Raw genomic sequence first — 19,136 nt, 5'->3', positions numbered from 1 at the left:
GCCCACAGAGCAGCAGCAGTGCCTGTGCCATAGCAGCTGTGGGGCTGCCCTTCCATCCCCTGGGGGTGGGAAGCTCCTGCCCCACACAGCCCCAGCACACCCCTTTGACTCCTTCTTATTTCTTGCACAGCAGTCAGGCACTGGTGCTGTGCTTGTGGCACTGGTAATGCCTCCACGACACAGCAGGACACTTGGTACTGGGTTTGGGCCATTTGCATTTTTATTTAAAAATCAGAGCTGAGCAACAATCTGAAAAAAAATCCATCAAAACAGTAAGTAAGAATTGGATAAGAGGTATGTGTTGCAAGTCCCTACAGAAGGAGATGAGGAGAAGCCACGTCCTGAGCAGCCCCAGGGTGGCTGTGTGACTCTGCAAGTGATGCGTTTCACCCAGGGTTTGCTATTGAGAGAAAGCAAAGGATGTGTGCACCTTCCTCTTCGGGCACATTGCTAAGCAATCTGATTTAACATGTGGGCTTCCTGCCTCTGCTCCCACATCCCAGGAGCTGCTGGGAGCTTGAGGGTGGGGGGGTTCTCATTTTCAGTTCAGCAAATCTGAATGAGATTCCTCCCTTCGCAGTGCACACACAGTGCTGCTTTCCAGACACCTTTCCTGTGTTAACCCTCATCTGAACGCTGTCCTGTTGCACGGACGTTGCTTGGAGCTCAAGCACAACCCACTGCAATCCAATATTTTTATTGCTGGGATGTGGCCAGCTGCCATTTGGCCACTTGCATCGTTCCTCTCCTCCTTTCACCTCTTGACACTTTTTATTTTCTCTTTACAGAAGTCACCTTTTGGGAATTACTTCTGAAAATGCCTAATAACAGAGCTGCCAATCCGCTCTTATTTTGGGGTTTGGGTTGTGGGGGTTAAAAGCAGACTGCTATCGCACATTATTTGGCACAAGGAAGGATTCAGAACTCATCCCACGAGGTAGAAACATCTCAGGGAATAGAAGAAATCTACGTTGCAGCCTATTCCTATGGCAAAGACTGAAAGGAATTAGTAATGCCAGATAATAGGAGGAAAGCAACGCAATGTGCCGTTTTGCAGCTGGGGGATATATATTCACAAAGATGAGGGAGTTTTTCCCTGACATACGATGGAAACCCATTCTTTACACAGCCAAAGTGGGCCTTCCTCGTTGAGATTCTCAGAGTTGCCCTCTGGAGGCACCTGTCTGCTCCTCTGAATAGTTTAACTGAAATCAATAGCGGCGCGAGGCAGCTCTGGGTACGGCCGACGAGCGTGTGCCCTTCCTATTATTTCTCAGCAGCGTAACGACATCCTGATTTCTAAAGTTATGCTGGAGGATCCCATGTTTACACACACATGACATATGTGTCTGCATTTTAATATGAAGTCCCTCCTAATGGGTCACGTACGGATGTCAGACTAGCAATGCAATGTGTGCAGTGTGAAGGGCAGTTTCTCAGTTTCTAAGGCTGTGTTGTAGTTATACTGCTAAGATTTTGGCTTGCATTCAGAAACCTGCCCCAGACCCGTTAAAGCAGATGAGAAAACACTGGTTTAGATAAAAACCCTTCCACTGCTTGCTGATTTTCTCCAAAATGTGCAAAGTGAAGGAACTTGAAGGCCCATTGTGGCTCTGCGACCTGGGAGACCATCAAGGGTTTGTTTCATTCTGTTTTTTTTCCACTGCAGTGTGTTTGGGGATGTGTTATTCCTGGTAAGTAGCTTCACTTTAATAACTGTAACCAGCTCTGTTTGCTTCCTTTAGCCATAAATCCCCACAGTGATTACATTCCTTTGCTAATGGAAATAAAAGGTGAGAGAACTAAAAATAATAATAAAAATACTTCAGGTTTCTACACTTGAATTCAATTAATGCCTCCATCTTAGCTAGCAAACACTTGAGAGAGACACAATAAGAGGAAATATAGATATAAGTGCCTAAACAAAGTGGTCAACAGCTGCACAGCTGTATAAATCACTGCCTCCTCATCACTTGTGTTGTCCTGTTACTTCAGCCGTGCTGCCCTTAAAGCCCTGCGCACAGCTCTGGGTTTGCAAAAGGAGCTGCTACCAATTCACCAGTTTTGAAGCATGAGTTCCTGGGGATGAGTTAACGGATCGTAGAGTCATAGAATGATTTGGATTGGGAAGGGCCTTTAAGATCATCCAGTTCCAGCTATATCCCTGCTACAGACAGGGACACCTCCCTCTAGCCCAGGTTGCTCACAGCCCCATCCAGCCTGGCCTTGAGTGCTCCTGGGGAGGGGGCATCCACAACCTCACTGGGCAACCTGTTCCACCCTCACAGTAAAGCATTTCTTCCTGGTGTCTAGTTTCAATCTGCCCTTTTATAGTTTAAAGCCATTTCCTCTCATCCTGTCACTACCTGCCCATATGAGAAGTTATTCCCCAGCTTTCCTGTGGGCTGCTTCAGGTACTGAAATATTTCAGGGCTTTGAGAAGTAGTGTCATGCTGGAACAAGGCTTGGCCAGCCCTCTCTGTCTATTGTATCTCTGCAGATACAGTACAAACCTAGATCTCTGGAGATGGGCGAACACTCATTTTCCTTTTCATGCTGGTCTCTTTGCTTTCACAACTTTTATACCAGTAAATATATCAGCAGAAGTACAGCTGGTTTATTAGTGAAAATCATTCCCCAAATATATTTTGTTGAGTCATTTTGGTGCTGAGTGCGTGCCTAACTTCCATGAGATAAATGCGTGTTTGCAGATGGCAAGAAAAAATGCCCAAATGTCACTGGAACACTTCTTACCTGCTCCTGACAATGATTATTTTTGGTATGATCATTGTACAGGGGGGCACCTCCTCCTGGAAAGGCTGATGCTGAAATATTTCTCTCTTGTAGGAAAAAAAAAATAAATAAAAGTCAATCCCTTCTAACATTGGTTTTGTAGTATTGTTGTTTTTTTTTTCCCCCATCTTATTCCCAACCCCTGCATCGTTGATTTAAGTAATCTGTAAGTGTAAAAACATTTTGAAAAATTAAGACGCTTACACACTTGTACCCATTCATTACCACTGAGGTGTTAAAATAATTTATTCCATTATATTAACGATGGTTTGATGCATCAAAAGATAATTTGCCATGTAATTTTGTTAAACCTGAAACTGTAGCGTATTTTCTTGATAATACCATTAATATATCAAGAGTAAATAAAATGTTTAGTGGTAGGCACATTAATTATCGCCTTCATCTACCGGTGCTTAAAACCAAGAAATAATTAAATGTGCTTTAATAAGATATGGTTCTGGGGAAGCCGGATCGTTTATGAATTGCTAGAGGTGCGTGCAGCTGCCTTTCCCCTGAGAGGAGGAATTTATGCCGAACACCCCGCTGATTGTTCAGGAGGTAAGGAACCAATAGCTGCATGTACAGAGGTTTAATTTAAAGTGTGTTTCTCACTAGGCTGCTCACAACACTTAATTAAACTCTGCTGTTTTGGCAATGACAAATGCTGTAGTGCAAAAGGAACCAGAGTAGCAGTGACTGAGAAGCTCTCGTAATTTCTTTCATGCGCACTGGCAGCCAGATCCAGGTCAGACAGAAAGGAAGAAAAAATAAAGATTTATTTAAGGTGTTTAAAGGAAGTTGCCACTTCCACGAGGCTGCTTTACTGCCCGTGTCCTCGAGGCGCGAGTGAGCCCCTGCGTGTGGACACGGTGCTGTGTGTCTGCAGTGTTCCTTCTCATCAGAGGATGCTTGCCACACCAGGCTCTGGGTTACAGAAGTCAGAACAAGGAGAGGCCGACAAATGCCCAGTTATTGCCTGCCTGGCCCCATGGGGCTCCTGCTGGAGCAGGGGCATGCTGGTCCCGTGCTGGGCATGTAGTGCTTCTGTAGGTGGTTACAAGCAGTAGGTCTGGCCCCATTTTTGGACAGGTTGTCCCTCTCTCTTCAGATAGCTCTTTAAACCAGCGAGTTTCTTCCCAGCCAACACAAAAAATCTGTATTTTTTCTTTTTCACATTTCAGCCATGAAACAGCGGCCTGAAAGGTGAGGCTTTCAGGTAAAATTCAGGTAAAAAAAAAAGAGTAAAAAGTAAAAATACTCTTTAATGTATATTTTTAGCCTGATTTCCTTTATTTTAGGTATATGTGGATATAAATGGCATTGCACGATGAGTTACTTTTGCCTCTGCTTTTATTTCCCTGCTCCCATGGACACCCATCCAGATGCTCTCAGAAGGCTGATGCACTTCAGCGGGAATACAGTCTCATTTAGTGTGTGCATTAATAAAAAAAACAGGGGAATAGCTATCACGGATAATTAGCAGGTTTCTTTTTGCCTCTTTCTACCCCCATCTCTCCAGTCATTATGCAGCGCATTGCAAGCACACATACTTTGAGAATCTGGTTGTCCATTGAATTCTGAGTTCAACATAACGGTGCTTTGCAGTGAAAACCTGTACTGCAACAGTACATTATAGGGAATTCTGTATAGGGCTGGGTGAGCTCCTAATGTGATGCCCAGAAGTGGGAAATGGTTCCACACCTGAGTTGTGGTGGAAATGCACCAGGTTTGGTGGCAGTACCTATGAAAGTACCACATCATTTGAAGCCACTTTCTTTTTTCTTTCTTTCTTTTTTTTTTTTTTGTTGTTCCCCTTTGAAGGGCATTTTGATGAATTCTAATGTAAAGCGTTTTCTTAATTAAATTGATTTCTTTTCAGAGAAGACTTAAGTAAAAGCCTGCGTGAGTCCCCAGGGCTGAGGCTTCCCTTTGATCTGAGCTCTTCCCGTGCTCCCCCAGCCACCCCCTCTCCCTGTCCCCATACAGGGCTCTCAGCAGCCCCCTGACCCCCAGCACTGCCCAGGTCCCCCTGGCTGCTGCCCTGCTCTGGCCCCCAGCCCCACCGGGCTCCCAAGTGCTCGAGTGTTAAGACAAAACTTTCTGTAATACCTTTTACAGCAGACAGAGCAATTCAGCCAGGGCCTCCCTACCTTCCCCACAATAAAACCAGTCCATTTGAAACGACAGATAAAATGTGGAGAAGTTGATGAATGCCTTTTGGTGAGTACAGTTGAGTTTCCGTGGGGTTTTATACATTATTGACACCATCAGTGGTTTCAGTGATTGTGGCTGCAGCTGGGATATTATTATTACTGTGTTGTAGTACTTCTGTCGGGAGGCTATTGCGGAGGCACAGCTGGAAGTGTTAGTGGCATTTGATGTTCATGACCTGCAGTAATTGCAGCATTTTATAACGGGAGCCAACAAATCTGCAGCAAGGAATTAAGCGGCCGCAGCTCCTTCCCCAGCACCCAGCAGTGCCAGGACCAGGCAGTGCTGCTGGCTGACCCAGGCCTGCGTTTTACTTCCATACGTCACACTGGGTTTTTTACCAGCTCACACTAAGCAAGTAACTAGACATCTACAAGCATATTTGTATATGCACTTTGCTCATCAGTGTTTAAGTAGTTTTCCTGGTCCTTTCTTTTGCACTCCACTCATAACTACAAAAAGAAAACCTGGCTGGGTGGTTTTGCAGAGGTAGCTGTTTCCAGAGCCTTCAGGGAGGTGGTGTGTGCAGCTCTGGAGCTACATGGTTCGTTGCATGGAAGCAGTGTTGCCCTAAATTCTCCACAGTGTGCTTGGTCTCATGGGAGAGCTCCTGTGTGTTGGCTGGGATGAACAATACATGGCTAGAGAGCAACAGAATTTGAGTGTGATCAACAGGGAATCAACAAAGCATCTCCCTCTGTCCCGAGGACGTGGTTCTCCATCAGACGGTGCTGGATGCTCAGATAGCATCGGATGCTCTTACAGAGACCCTAACCACAGCCAGGTGCACTTCCCAGCAAGCCCACACTGTTGTTGCACCTGTATTTCCTTTGCATTTAAGCAAGGTTTCCACCCCAGCGTGCTGCCTGGGGCTGGGTCCCACCTCAGCAGCCCTGATCCCAGTGCAGAGAATTACATCGCCGTGCCTAAAGCTGTGGATTCAGCGTGCGTACTGGCTGTGTATACATACATACTTTGCTTCTGAATCTAAATGTTTGCTCTGAATCTTTTCCCACTTTTCTCCCCTTCTTTCATTTTATCTCCCTTCCATTGACTAGTTACAGTCTCAAGATGTTTGCCAAATATTCTGCAGTACAGCACAAAATCCATGTTGAGAGATACCAAATTCCTGTTAGCTGTTAAGGTTGGAAGAGGTGTGTTAGGTAGCCCATCACATAAAGCTTGATAAAAATCCCTGAGTAAATGCCACAGGAACCCTCCAGGAATAGAGCCTTTAATCTTTAGATCGTCTAAAAGGAGCCTGGTGACATGACTGGGCTTATTGCAGAAAGCTAATTTCAGTGACTCTTGTGATATTGTGAAGATCCTCCAGTCCTTCGTGCCATCCTGCTCTGGGAAGCAGAAATGGGCTCTTGCCCATGACATGTTGTTTTGGTTGTTGTGGTTTTTTTGTTTTGTTTTGTTTGTTTGTTTATCCAATGTTAAAATATTTAAAATTACCAAAACACTCAACCAGCAAACGGAGATGGTTAAGCATGTTTTAACCTTCCAAGTGCCAGACTCAGTTGCTTTGCCTTTTTCTGGGGGCAAAGGCCAGTGCTTTGGGCACTTAGGAAGTACCACATCGTTGCTGTCTGCTGGAAAATGGGGTCACCATTTTGGTGTGCAATTACAAAAGCACCACTCCATGGAACAGGGACGGCCTGCTCCAAGGAAAGCACTGTCCTGGGAACAAAACACAGCAGATGAGAGCAGAGGCTGCGATGTATAAGCTTATATAACTTATTAAATATTCACCAACGTTGGTATCTGAATACTCCGAGTGATGCTTTGAAGAGAAAATGAGCTGCAAAGGAAAGGCTTTGCAAAGTAACTTGACTCTTGTTTTAAGCTGAGGACCCACACACCTGCCTCGCCTCGACTGGGGACGTCTTTTCTCAGTGTACATCTCAGTGAGTAACAAAAGTTGGCATTGAGTAACAAAAGTGCTGCAAATCCTGGAGGGTTTTCATGTGAGGGGTGCATGGCTCTGCACTGATGCTCTGAGGGGGTGGACAGACATCTGATGGTCTGCATGCAGGCTGCGACTTGCAGTAAAATACTCCCTGGCATTTATAAAGCCCACTCTATTTTGCTGCAGGACTTGTGAGGCTTCCTTTGACAGCTAAATGAAATTAGAGAGTAAAACTTCAGGTCGTTTAAATATTTTAGTAGCTAAAATACCTGCTGTGGGTTAACTCTACTTAAAACTTGTATGTTTAGCCTGCGTAACCCTGCTGTCCTGAGGGTGGTCTCAGCAGTCAGCATCTCAGCTCAGGAGGGGCAGGGAAGGTGTTGCTGTCCTAGATCATCGAACCACAGAGCGGTTGGGTTGGAAGGGACCTAAAAGCCCATCCAGTTCCAACCCCCCACCAGGGGCAGGGCTGTCCCATCCTGGGCTCAGTCCTCACCCCTTCTGGAGTGCAGTAGCCCCTGTGCTTCATCCACTTTACTTTATTCACTTTCACACTTTTAAATCGCACACATCCCAGCTGCCTGAGGCTGGCTATTAACATATTAAGGCTATTGCTGTCATTTTTGTATTTCACCCCATGCAGGAGACAAAAGGGAAAGGCTGGGAGCTCTAGCAGAAGCACAGCAAGCCAGCTGTTAAACAATAAATACCAATTAGGTGGGCAAAGCCTTTATTTTCTGCTTAATAAGCCATCGAGTTTGGCGTTCGCTAAAGCCAGCAGCCGGCTGGAGGCTGCTCACAGTGGGCTACAGCCACTCCCTGGGATGCAGAAAGGTGTGCAATGTGTAGGTGTTTGTGTCTCCCCACACGGTGGTGAGCTGCTTCATGTGTCCTCTGCACCTCTCTCTGCTGCTCCTTCTTGGAGATGCCCTCAGAGATGCAGACCTGCGAAGCCGAAGAAGTGAGCCCTGGGTCGGGGGAATGATGGGATGGATCCTCACTGCGGAAGGAAGCACAGAGCTGTGGGCAACTCTGCCCAAACCACAGCCTGGAAGAATGGGTGGCACAGAGCTCTTAGGGACTCAGACAGTGCCCATCTCAGGTTAATTAGTTTCTATGCAGGATTAAGTAGCTCAAGCTGAGCACTGTGCTAACACACCTGTATTGCTTCCACAGGAGGAGGTGGTGTGCCTGGGTGGAGGTCAGCTCTAATTCCTTCTTACACTCCAGGTTCAATCAAAGATCATGTCTGGGGTCACTCTGAGCACGGAATAAAATTCAGGACAGTTCTTACTTTATGTCACCTGGTTCTTATCTCCCTAATCTGAAACTTCAATGTTTGCCCAGCAGAAGCAGCAGTGATTACAGGAGGACTGGTGCTTCTGCAGGAGACAGAGGGGAATTCCACTTCAAATTTTGGCGGCAGTAGGAGAGAGCGGTGTAACACTGATCTCGTACCAAAGCATAAAGCAGGCACACCTAGGTGCTGAGCGGGTGTTTTGTGCAAAAACTGATGTGCAGTGGATGGACTGCAGTGTCAGAGTAGTGCTGCTGCTGCTCTGACCTGCAGCGTGTGCTGGGCCGCTGCCTCCGTGCCTTCTTTCTCCCCAAAGTGCTTCCCCTTGCAAAGCGAATGTCTGAGTGATGTACTTAGCTATTTTAGTCCTTCAGATGTGTTTTGAATATTCAAACGTGCATGGTGGCCACAGCTGATGGAAAGCACTGGTGGGTGAGCGTGGCTGTGAGCTGCAGAGCATCAGGATCCCCGTGGCACAGGGCCATGGCAGTCCTGCAGGGGTCTGTGCTGAAGGGACCGTCCCTTCTTTGGGCAAACCATGCGAGTTGGCATCACCTATCCAGAATGAAAGAAAACAACAGTGCTTGAGTAATAGCAGTTCTTTTAGAAGCTTACTGATGTGAACTTTCTGAGGGATATCCTCCTTTCTAATGAGAAAGCATACTCCATAAATACTTCTTGCAAAGATGGACCACGGCTCCTCGCCTCCTATCCTGTTCTCACTGAAAGTAAATATGGAAATATCTCCGTTTGGGTAAAACTAAAACCATTTGATCCATAGCAATATAGCACCACTCTGAAAAATTTAAATAATAATAAACGCCGCTTGCTGAACGACGCTCTGAAGGTGCAGCCTGTGTTCTCCTCGCAGTTAATAAAGTAGTCACAAATGATTCTGCCCACTTTTGTCCCAAAGAGGATCATATTTAATGCTCCATTTAATTTGCTCAAATGTCAGGGAACATCAAAAGGGGAAATTTATTGTATTAGTCACTGAAAGAGATATAGTAGGAGCATCATGCTATCTAAAGATGATTAATAAAAATAGCTATTGATTTTGCAAAGTCAATAACTCCAGCTGTTCATGTGCTGGCGTTGGGCAGTGGCAGGGACCGGCTGAGTTGTTGGGCACCCCACTGCCACTCGTGGGCTCTCAGCTCTGCACGGGGGCTTCTTCTCACCCATGGTGCATTACATTTCAGCTGCAGTCATGTTGCCCTTGCTTAGTGCAAGGACTCACCAGCAGCCATCTCTGACCCACTGCAAAGCTGCAGCTGGCTGAACACAGCACTGGAAAGGGGAGGCCATTGGAAAGAGGGAAAGGAAAAGTTGAGTTTCATTTGCAACAACGTCCATGAAGGATTTGTAGGTGGCACAGAGATTACCAGCAGCAGATAATGATGAGCACAGAATCACCTTCGCCTTTTGGTGGGGGGAAAAAAAAAGCCCCCTATAAGTTAAATACTAAAGCCCACTGCTGATTATTGCAGGATGGGACAGCTCACAAGAACTTTGAATATCTGAGGATGGTACTGCTAAATTTCTAAGGCTCTGGTGTGATGCTGTGACCGTGGTTTTAATTACAGCTGGGTAAGCAGTCGGCCCCTCCTGCAATCAGGTGGGCTGAGTTACCCCTCACATGAGGTATTTCACTGGAGGTGGTTGTTCAGGAGCCCTTTGGCCAGCAGCAGTTGTGCTCTACACGGGATGAGTTGCATGCAGCCTCCTGCTTTGCACAGAAGGTAGGTTAGAACTGCTTTCTCTGTGTGTCTTTGGTTTCTGATGGGAGTTTTCCTTGTGACCTCCTGCAAAGTACTGCTGTTCCTGAGCCCTTTCCAGGCCTTACAACTGTCTGTAAGAAGCAGGCAGGGTGCTCCAAGACTAAACCTTGCCTTTTCAGGCTGCTGGAGCTGTATCACTTGTTGGACATGGCTCATGTTTTTGCAGGTTGAGCTGTTGTTGTTTTTTGTGCCTTTAAGTTTTTAAGGGTTTTTGATGTGGCAAGGATCAAATGTTGCAGTGCTCAGTAGTGATGGTGAGTCTTAGCTCAGTGTTAACCTGTGCAGTGAAACCCTATTGAACTGCAGATGACCTTGGGTCAGAAGGGGTCCTGCAACCCATCCATAAAGCCGTGGGCAGGGTTGCCACCCCCTAGACCAGGCTGCCCAGGGCCCTTAGGAAAACTTGAGCATGCCACATCTGCTGAGCTGAAGACTGTGGGGCCGCCCTGGAGCAGCCATGCACATGGGAAGCAGGCAGGGGGTGGCTCAGGGGTGTCCCTGCTGAGATGAGGATGGCAGCAGGATGGAGATGGTGGCCCATTACAGCAGAGAGGAGGTAATGTCCTGCACCCGCATTAGTCGCGGTGGGTGCAGGAGCCCGGCAGCCTCTGAGGCAGGCACCCAAGGAGACCTCATCTGGTGGGAATGGAGACATTAGTGAACGTGTTCCTTTGTGAGAGTGTTCTTATCTCAGACCTTGCATATGTACCGTGGGCTTCTGCGGTGCCTGTGATAAGTAGTGCTCCTTGTTTCATTGAATGGCGGAGTAAATAGTCACATAAAACCCATATAATTTGCTGGCTTGTAAGTTAAAGCCCCAGGCAGTCTTATCACTTCTTTTGTCATGTCCCTTACACTTCTAGGGCAATTCTGTGTCAAATTGCTCTGCATTTTGCACCCTGACCCGGGGAGAGTGGAAACCTGCACAAAACTTACCATCTTGTCTCTTTTCTTCTTCCCTTCCCATTTTGTGCCTTATGAGGCGAGCTATTCTTTCCATTCCTGAGAGCTCAGTGTCTGCATAGCGATGCTGTGAGCACATCATTTCACGGGGGCTCATCTGTGCCATCAAAGTACAAAGGGAAAACATCAGTGTTTGGCTAACTTTAAAAAGTGAAGATATTAATTATTGAGCAGGAGAGACCTTACCTTAATGCCGACGCTCGGGCAGTGCCATATTTATCTTGAAGCACCTCAGAGCAAAGAGCCCAAGAGGAAGACGGTTACCTTTGCAACCATATTTATCATGTAAATAGCTCAGAAAAGGATACTGCCAGTTACGTCTTTAAAATACAAAAATGCATGCATTTCACTATTTTGTAAATGCCAGAGAGATGCAGCATCCGTTAGAGTTAACGGTGCGGCACTTTTGTGTTCAGTAGCATGAATCATTAATCATGAGGCAGGCCATATTCTTGTACTGCTTCTGCTTTCATTACTTGGCCTAATTAAACAGTTCTCTGAACTGGAATCTCAGATTCCTCTGTTACAGATTATCATTAATTATGGTGAAAGTGCTCAGAGATGTTGGACTCAATTATATTCTGCTCAACTCTGGCACTGTGTGATTCATTGCACAGCCTGCTCTGCAGATGTACTCTTTTCTTATCTTGCACTCCCACTTTTGTAAATTGGGCTCTGCCAGCCAACAAACTAAGAGTTATGTGCTGCGTTTTCATTAAAAACGTGTTGGAGAAGCGCACACCAATTAAGGGTTCTGCATCCTGCCCTATTTGCGAGGAGGCGAGCTCCAGGTTTGGGAGGCAGAGCTGAGTAGAGCAGCTACACTCCCTCGTGCTATTGCTGATGCAAAGGGCTCTGGCAGCACCTTTCTGGGTGCAGAATGGGTCCCGTGCCCACTGCCCCAGCCCAGAGCCACCCAGGGCTGTGGGGACAGTGCTGGGACCGTGGGCACCGTGACTTCTCTGGGTTGACATTGGTGATCTCAGTGCTGTTGGCAGTCTGGCATAGAGAAAATGTTAGTAAGACTCATCCAAAGAGTACTGATGGTACAGACCAGTAGTGTGATAGTTCATAGCAACATATAGCTGGGCTTCGCATGTCTCACTTCCACCAGACACCTTAATAAATGAAGTAAGCCTATGGTTGGTGGTGATGAGCATCGATACTTAAAAAATAGGATCTAAAATGCATTGTTGTTGCTAAGGATGTTTATCTTTCCTATTTGTTTTCACTTCTTTCTGATTCAGACTCCTGGAACTCAGGGGTTGCAGCAGCCAGCTGTGCTCCGTGGGTATCCACAAAGCAGCGTTGCCATCATTGCGTTGTGCACAGACGTGTTATGGTGGAAGTGATGCAGCTTGACTCCTGAATGTGGGATGCGAGCAGCCGTGTGTGTGTTCCTCCCTGCGGGTGCCCCCAGGGGGGCTCTGGGGGTGGGGGTCAGCCCTGCTTTGCTCATGGCTGCAGTGCCTGCAATGCTCTGGTGTGCAGGCACCTTTGGGAGCAGCAGGGAGAAGCCTCGTGCTTCCCTCCACAGCTCCTGCACTAACACCCGGTGCTGTGTCCTAGAGCTCAGCTGCTCACAAGGTAAAATAGATTGCCAGCAAAATTGCTTATCCTGCTCATGCATTGCCAACACACGGGTACGTATGGATTGCAGGTTAACATGGCTCACATGAGAGAAAGGCTGGGAAAACTTTAACATTTGGTGCGCAGAGAATTGGTATTCATCATCATCTTTACGCCGAGCACGAGGCGTGTTTCTGCTGATACGTGGTTATCCAAATTCACCTGTCATAAATGGGTTTGTTTCTCGGTGCCCAAGCACACCCCAAGCATTACCTGCAGGCAGGTTGAGGCAGTTACTGCTGGAGCTGTCAGGGGAGCAGCAGGCTTTGCTCTGATTGCATGGACAGAGGCATCTGATAGGTGTGGAATGGATGGGTCCTGCATGGAGCACCCACGTGCAGCCTTCGTCCTCCTCCTCCTCCTCCCTGTGTGGGGCTGTGAGGTGCGGTGCCCCTGGCTGGCCCTGTGTTACTGAGTGCTGTGTGTTTGCCTCCTCGTGGAAAGGTCCCCCTTTGTTTCGGTGCAGCTGAATCAGAGCAAAGCCCCAAAAGTTCCAAATGAAGCTCTTGGGCACAGCAGCACACGGCTCTGCTTTTCCACTGTACTTGTGGGTTTTAATATATATGAAAATCAGTCCTCGTGTATCTTTGCATATGTGCCTTTTGTAATAGAATTTTGACAGATGGCGAGCGCGATAATTCGAGCTCCGCGCTATAGAAAGCCTTGCCTTGCCTCGCGCTCCCCGAACTTGCTTTCAGCTGCTTTTGCATTTTATTTTTTTTTTAAATATAGATGTGTTTTCCCCTTAGTCTGCTTTCGTTTTTATTTTTAGTGTCGCCACCAAACATTCCCACCCTGATTTCCCCCCCCCCCCCCCCCCACCATGCAAACTGCAGTGAGCTCAGATTTCTTTGTTGTCAGCCCTGCTCGACGCATGATGCTGGTGACTTGGCTATTCTGCATGTCTCCTTATTAAAAACAAACATGCAGCCCCATCCCTGTATTCACCGTTGACAGTGCTGACAAGGATTCCGACAAATTCCTGCTCTCTCAGGGTGCTGGAGAAGCGCGACCAGGAAGCAGTTTGCTCTGCCGGCAGCTCCAGACAGGCTGCTCATTGAAAATGTAATACACTGCTGCCATGTCACAGGTCAGCTGGCAAATGGCAATCTGAATTTTAAAAGGAATATGAATAAAATTCTGTTTTATTTTGAAAATGAACTTTGTGCCCTCCATCATGAATCCAATATATGTCTTAATCTTCTCTGCTCTTGAAGCCTGCGGCTCCTGGCGGAGTCCTTTGACTCCTGAACCTAATAAGGAAATAGGTTGTTTTCTCATCCTCGTCTCATTTTTAGAGGGGCTGAAACAAACAGTCCCTATTTCAAATGTAATTGGCAAAGCATGAAAACATGTGTGTTATAATTTTAGCTCCACGGCGGAGCCCGACGCTAGGATGTTTTATTGTAAAATTTGATTAAGACGCGATACGTCTGGAAATACGCTGTCAGGATCCGCGCCCCGAACCCACCAGCAGCACTGCCCCGTGTGTACCTGGTGTTGGGGGGGGAGAGCCAGGGGCCGTGCATCTAACCTGTGCCCTGTGTGCTGCCAGCATGTCACTGCGTGCAGGGTGTGCTGCGGGAAGGAGGGAGGATGGCCGTCCCAGGGCTGGTGTTGGGATTTGGTGGCTTCTTGCAGGGTGGAGAAGAAATATATATCGATGTGCATGTATACACATCTCATCTCCCATTTACATCCATGGATATATGTATATCTAAATACACATGCTCAGGCACCTCCATGGAGCTCTGCTTGCTTCTGGAACAGTGCAGCGTTGCTGCCAGTGGAGCTAGTGATTTAGGAAATGATCCAATGAGCTCTCAGGAACCAGTCGGTGTCTTTTATCTAACCTAGGAAGCCAAACTTGCAGTGTTCCCTGATTTTTATCCCTGTGAAAAGGACTTGCTGCTGTCAGGCACAGTGTACCATCCTGCTCTACATGAGAGAGAAAGAGCAGCTCCAGGGAACCCTTGCACCTGAGGCACAGCATTTGCTTTGCTGATCCGAGCTGGAGCAAGCTTCCTGCATGCAGCTACTCCTGGATACTGATCTGTGCTGCTCAGAGCAGGGCTGATCCCTGGAACAGAGATGCTGCCCTCACATTGTCACCTAAAGATGCTCTATCCTACATTCCCCCAGTGCCCAATGGCACTGCTCCCAATGGGACCCCAATGAGCACGCAATATTGGCCGAGGTGCTTGGAGGTGGGATTCTTACCACTGAATGAAAAATTAAAAGAATACTTAAAAACAAACACATTAGAACCATTAAAAGAAAGCTCTTCTTCGGTGTCTGGATCTTGAGACCCAGGGAAGGTTGAGGGTGTTGTTCCTGATCTGTGTGGGCAGCACATCCCTGCCAGGTACCAAAAGGTGGATGCAGGACCTGTTCTCACTGCCTTCCAGAGGAGCTCTATAAACCCCTCACAAGGGTTTTTAACTTTGAGCTAAACCTGAGAAGTTGAGCTGCTTACCCCGTGTAGGCTAAATGGGAGGACTTGAGCAATTTAGGGTGAGGTTTGGCTGAGATGGGTGGGGAGGGAGTGTGACTGGGAGTTTATTGCAATACTTCACCTTGTGCCCAGCACGAAAATGTGGCAGGTGGAAAGTCAGCCCCTAGCATTTCCCTGCTGCTGTGACCAGGATTGTTGTTCTTAACAAAAACAAAGAAAGAGAAGAAAAAGAAAGGAACTTATTGTAGGAACCTGGAGGGATGTCTGCGGGGTTTGAGATGGGTGCGGATGGAAATGTTGGGTGAGCAGCAGTGGTCAGTGCTAAGCAGGTTGCCACGGTAGCAGAGTCTGCAGAGGCAGCCCCTGGAGAGGGCTGAGATGGCCACAGGCACATGTATGGGACAGAGCAGGGTGTCAGGACACGCAAAGCCTTGGGGAGGAGCAGCGAGTGGCACACAGGCATCTTTGGAAACGTGCTTTGGAATGTGGCTGTGACTGTACCACACAATTAGGAAGTTTTCAGAATACTAATGTGATTTTTTTTTTCCCCCCTAGGTTGTTCCCACTTCCAGGATGTTTTGGGGTTAGCATGCCTGACTTCAGCAGCTGGTGGGTGGCTTCCCTTTGGGCAAAGGGAGGGTATTTAATTCTAGCCAAGTCCGGGTTTGTTGTTTTTTTTTTTTTGTCCAGCAGAGGCACTAATTGGATAAGTGTTTGTACCTGGAGTGGGCATGTAACGGTGCTTTTCTTGAGTGATAAATTACCTTTGCATTATCAGAAATGCAACAGTTACAGCATCAGAAAATCTGCTCAGTGTTATGCAGCCCCGGCACTGCTGCAACGGGACTGTGCCTTGAGGCATCTCCTTTTGCTGAAGAAAGAAACCACGGGGACAGCACAAAGGAACAATTAAAAAGAAATTACTTAGTATTATTTTTTTTTGTTTGTTTATGTAGCTTAGAATTGGAAATTACAAAGGGAGTTCTCTGAGATCAGCTGGAGTTTCCACCGTGCCTTTGGCAGCACAAAGGTTATGGCTGTAACGTATTCAGGAGTGATGTAAAACACGGAAACCTCCGTACCTGACATACCCAGAGAAGGTCAGGTATTTGGGGGCTGGGGAGTGTCCCTGGGCTGTGAAGCACGGCAATTATTTCATTACCCATCCACCTCTCATTTAGAACCAGCTCCTGTTTGTGTTTGATTGCTGTTCTGATAATGATGATGTTGAGAATTGCTGTGATGAGAAATTGCAATCAGCTAAATAGCAGCCGAGGTTCCCCAAGGGATGGGGCCTTATGTAATCCCACACTGGATTGTTCGGGGCAGGTTCCTCTTTGTCTCAGGGAACTGGGTACCACTGGGTATGTGAGATGGATTATGGTGTTGGATGGTGAACCTACTTGCAGGGCAGGCAGCTCCGGGCTTGCTGTGTCTTTCTCTCACTGATATATCAGCATTTTGGCATGTGTGTTGGAAGTGTTGGTCTGCCTGGGGGTAGGAATGCCCTGCAGAGGGATCAGGACAGGCTGGACATGCAGGGTGCACCTGCCTTGTGGTGCCCGGCATGGCTCTGCCCGTGGGACTGCTCCTCAATGGGGATGGGAACACGAGTGCTGCTCAGGCTACAAAAACTGGGGAATCTTTGAGAAAGCAGAATTGAGGGGTTTTTTTTGTTTGTTTGTTTTTTTAGTAAATATTAAAAATCTAGTTTTGGTAGTGAATGAAATGAAGGCCACATCCTAAGAAAGAACTGCTTGCAGGTACTATTTAATAGTTACCCTTTGTTAATCACTGCCCTTGCTGGTGACTAGAGAGGTCTGTGTGTGAGATGATGAGGGTACACACACCACGTGTTGCCGGAGGGAGATGATGAAAGATGAGATGTGGACAAAATATCCACAATTCTGGGGATGCGAGAGGGTGCCACCATCCCCAGGGGTGTCCCAGAGCCGTAGGGATGTGGCACTGTGGGATACAGTCAGCTGGGGAATAGAGAAGGAATAAAGAAGTCCCATGCTTCCTGCTGCTTCCCTCTGTTTCTTCTCCTTTCCTGCATGGCTTTTGCTTTTGTTCTGACTTCAATTCCTGTTCCTTATAAAATATATGTAACACTCACACGCGATGTGAGAAATCTGCCTGGCGGTAAGTGGAAGCATCCTTGGGAGAGAGTTCCGACTCAAACAGAGATGGAAAGCCAGTGTTGCATATCTTATACATTTTGCATGTTTTGTGACATCCTTTCATCTAGACAGCAGAGGAAATTCGGAGCAGGAAACTGGTCTGGAAAGGACCGTGTACAGCCTGAGTTAAATACTCACAGGAACTTCAGCCAAGTGAGACACATTCATTATAACAGAAGTATCTGAAATTACATGGGAAACAGCTGCCACAATTGGCAGATTATGGTTCAAGTACTTGTAAATTTTTACGATTCTGAAATGTATATATATATTTTTTAAAGCCTAAGAGAAGCATCTTGGTGGGTTTAGGGAACAGCAGCAGCTTTGAAAGCTTTCTTGGCTGTACCTAACAGTAGCGAGGCAGGAGCAGTCCCAGCCCCACAGTGACCCTCTGGGATCGGTCCCTGCCCCCTGCACGTGGGATGTGAGGGTCCTCCCCACGCAGCAGGATTAGCATGGCACAGATTAATCCGAGCCCCTCTATCCTACTGGGATTTATTAAGTGCAGGCTTAGAGTCATCTTCCAGGTTAAACAAAAGAATTAGATTTTTCATATCTCTCTACAGATTGCAGATTATCCCGGTAATATTTTTCCCCATGCGTTCCTGTAACTAAAAATCTCTGAAAATAATTTCTGGAACACTACTCAGAGTTAGTGGGAGAGCCGGTCTTAAATAAAGATATTACACTTAATTAAGCATTATGCCCACGGGGCTGAGCATGCGAGGTTCAGCCGAGATATCTCAGGTTATGTGAATTTATCATTGGGCTTAATGGCTGGAGCAAGTTCTTGGGTTAGGACCGTGGGTTGGTGAGGGTATCCGAGGCATTTTGAGGGTGAAAATTCCTGATGCAGAGTAGGACTGTGGTGTTGCTCGGCTGGAAGTGCTGTGAGAGCACACAGCTGTTTGCCCACGCTCAGGTGGAGCCGGAAACGTTCCCTTTCATCCTCACCGGCATAATAGGATTCTTACTTTAAAATGGATATATATATATTTTTTTCCCCATGATTCAAAATTAGGCTTTGATTGCACGGGGATGTAAATAGAGAGAGCCACTTTTCTGGAGCCTGCTATTTATCTTTTTTTTACTATAAAAAAAAAAGAGAAAAAAAATCCCCTAAAGTTTGACTGACACTAATTTCCTGAACAAGATACCCTAGAAACTCCAGTTTATCTCATAAAATCATAACAGACAGGGTTTGTGATGTCCCCTCTGCAAGATTCTTTATTCTGTCAGTTTATAGCATTTGAGATGACGGAGGGAGATGCGCCGCGCTCATATGCCAGCGAGGAGAACAGAACCTGTCACCAGCAGTGTAATGTGCTGTGTATTATCACTCAGACTGATCCGGGGGCCCGGAGACTGTCATCTTTTTAGACTGTACAAGTCAACACAAATAAAACTGAGGAGGCAAATGATAATGTCTGAGATAGATCCAGGCTCATTCTAGCCATTACTTTTTATTCAAACCTTAGAGATGACATGATGTGAAAAATGAGCCTGTGTCTAGTTCAGTGCCCATTAGTGTGTGAGCACATTATCTTCCACTTTTCACATTGAATCTCCCTGTACATACTATGGCAGCTCTATCTATGCAGCCCATCAGGTTTCGGGGGCTGTGAGCACCTTTTCCTGCTCCGTGTATAGCAAATATTGCCCCTCAAATGATGTATTGCGGTGCTTTGGGCTGCACTTCTTTAGGAAGGAGACTTTAAGTGCCCCACGTGCATTGTGTTCCCTCCTCCCCGTAGAACAGATGTGAATGGCCCTGCACTCAAGGGATGGGATTGCTGCGAGTCCCACCGTGCTCCCAAACCAGCCTGCCCTGTGCTTGTGCCTGTGGTGCCCCAAGCAGCTGCTTGCTGCACGCGTGTCCTTCTGCAGAGCTCACTGCTGCCTTCCCAAA

This window comes from Cyrtonyx montezumae, unplaced genomic scaffold (genome assembly GCF_038088225.1).
Source record: "Cyrtonyx montezumae isolate F1298 unplaced genomic scaffold, pur_monq_1.0 scaffold_7, whole genome shotgun sequence".
NCBI classification, from domain to species: domain Eukaryota; kingdom Metazoa; phylum Chordata; class Aves; order Galliformes; family Odontophoridae; genus Cyrtonyx; species Cyrtonyx montezumae.
This window is presented reverse-complemented; position numbering follows the sequence as displayed.